This window comes from Penaeus japonicus, unplaced genomic scaffold (genome assembly GCF_977035675.1).
Source record: "Penaeus japonicus unplaced genomic scaffold, GWHDUDI00000001_assembly GWHDUDI00000030, whole genome shotgun sequence".
Lineage (NCBI taxonomy): Eukaryota > Metazoa > Arthropoda > Malacostraca > Decapoda > Penaeidae > Penaeus > Penaeus japonicus.
Window position 1 is genome coordinate 3,743,744 of NW_028234432.1, and position 2,500 is coordinate 3,746,243.

At 43.6% G+C, this 2,500-nt stretch overlaps 1 protein-coding gene across 1 annotated transcript in view; it reads right to left on the reverse strand.

Annotated features, from left to right (window-relative positions):
• Positions 1-2,500, reverse strand: part of LOC122245040 (cell adhesion molecule Dscam2-like) — a 184,805-nt gene that overhangs the window by 130,427 nt on the left and 51,878 nt on the right. The gene's annotated exons all lie outside the window — the stretch shown is intronic.

Below are 2,500 nucleotides of genomic sequence, written 5' to 3' on the forward strand. Positions count from 1 at the left end.
AAACAGGTGTCCTGAGGTCAGGGCATTCGCCAAAACGTCACTCACACAAACCTTACTTATTTGCTTAGCATTTAGTCAATATAGAGATCGCATAGCTGGTCGGGCTCACCATAGTGCATATCATCACGTGCGCAGCATCAGTTCTGCAAATCTGGCTTATCCTTATCATATAGCTGCTTATTTATCAAATATGAATTCATAAATTCCTTTGGTCGTCACTTCCACTGCAAATCACTTTCGATCATTATAGATATGAACGCGACCGCACACTGGTTCGCTTTAACCCGATTTTTTTTTTTTTTTTTTATTCTATTGTCTGAATGATCAGGCCGTCAAGGGTCACACTAGGTCACAACAGGTCAAAAACATGTCCATTTACTGTGGCAGCTGACACAGAACGGAGAGAGAGAGAGAGAGAGAGAGAGAGAGAGAGAGAGAGAGAGAGAGAGAGAGAGAGAGAGAGAGAGAGAGAGAGAGAGAGAGGAGAAAGAGAGAGAGAGAGAGAGGAGAAAGAGAGAGAGAGAGAGAGAGAGAGCGGAGAGATAGAAAGAGACAGGTAAATAGCTGAGATGAATATTTTTATAGCTAGACAGACAAACAGAAAGATTGATAGAGATAGAGAGAGAGGGGGGAGAGGGGGGGCGGAGAGATAGAAAGAGACAGATTAATAGCTAAGATAAATACTTCTATAGCTAGACAGATAAACAAATAGATAGATAAAGATAGATAGATAGATAGAGGGAGAGAGAGAGAGAGAGAGAGAGGAGAAAGAGAGAGATAGAGAGAGAGAGAGAGAGACAGGGACAGAGAGAGACAGAGACAGAGTGAAAGAGATAGAGAAAAGGGAGAGGGGGAAAGGAGAGATAGATAAATAGTTAAGATATATACTTAGATAGCTAGTAGATACGCAGAGATAGATAGATAGAGAAGATAGAAGAAGAGAGAAAGAAAAATAGAGAAAGAGAGAGAGGGAGGGAAGGGACAGGGAGAGGGAGAGGGGGAGGGAGGGAGAGGGCAAAGGAGAGTTAAAGGGCAAAGGAGAAGAAGAGGAGGAGTGAGAGGGATATTTAGAGGAAGTGTGAGAGAGACAGGGAAAGAGAGAGAGGGGGGGGGAGAGAGAGAGAGAGAGAGAGAGAGAGAGAGAGAGAGAGAGAGAGAGAGAGAGAGAGAGAGAGAGAGAGAGAGAGAGAGAGAGAGAGAGAGAGAGAGAGAGAGAGAGAGAGAGAGAGAGAGAGAGAGAGAAAGGAGGAGGACGGAGAACCAGAGAGAGATAACTATATACCTAAGAGAAATACTTAGATAGACAGATAAACAGAGATAGATTGATAGATTGAGAGAGAGAGAGAGAGAGAGAGAGAGAGAGAGAGAGAGAGAGAGAGAGAGAAAGAGATGGAGAGAGAGGGGAAGGGAGTACAGAGAGATAAATAAATAGCTAAGATAAACACATAGATAGACAGATTGAGATAGATAGATTAATAGCTAAAATAGAAACTTTGATAGATGGATACAGATAAATGATTAGATAGATAGACACATAAGCAGATGAATGAAGATAGAGAGAGGGTTCCGACAGAGGGAGAGAGAGAGAGAGAGAGAGAGAGAGAGAGAGAGAGAGAGAGAGAGAGAGAGAGAGAGAGAGAGAGAGAGAGAGAGAGAGAGAGAGAGAGAGAGAGAGAGAGATTAGCTTAAAACTGATGCTATACTGTATGGATATTTATGTTTGTAAAAGGTGGCTGTGTGTGTGCATGTATAATACCGGCACGTCCATCAGACCAACACCTGATGAGATGTTCAGCACCCGTCTACAGACACGCCCACAAAGTAGCTTCCTAAGGTAATCTCGCCTATGAGGCCCTGTGCAGTAAGTCTTATAATCCCTTGCACTATGGCTTGGCTCAGGTGTCATGTACGATAATTACTTGTCGTGACGCGCGGTAATGTTGCCAGCTAGTGTTTTTATCCTAAAAGACTGAGGCGACGAGGCCGTGTGTCCAGGCATGGAAAGGAACATAATAGTTCCCGTTCTGTAATTGCGTGCTGCCCTCCTACGTGGGATGGCTTCAATTTGCATAATTTTGGCAGATCCGAACTGATGGAGATTTTAATGGTCCCAGATATCATGTTCGAGAGAAATACAGCGACTTCAACAAGTAGATTTTGGCTTTGAAATTCGATGATGTATTCGGCCGTTCAATACCGCTTCGCTCACTTTAAACACCGTATTTGTGAAGAACCAAAAAGTGTGAAACGTTGCAGCCAGACGAGGTTCGTCGGGGCAAAAAACAAAAAATATATAAAAGGTATATGGCGCAAAAATCTTTTACTTTACTATTCTCCTAACGGTTTTCCGACAGGTGAGGGGAAGGGAGGGAGGGGTGACGTGTACAACTACAGGCTGTGTGCGTTTGTGGGTTCAGATAAATGCACACGTGCGGATTCACACACATGCACCCTTGTATAAAGATGTGTACGTATATTACCCAGCTAGTATCACGCGCAT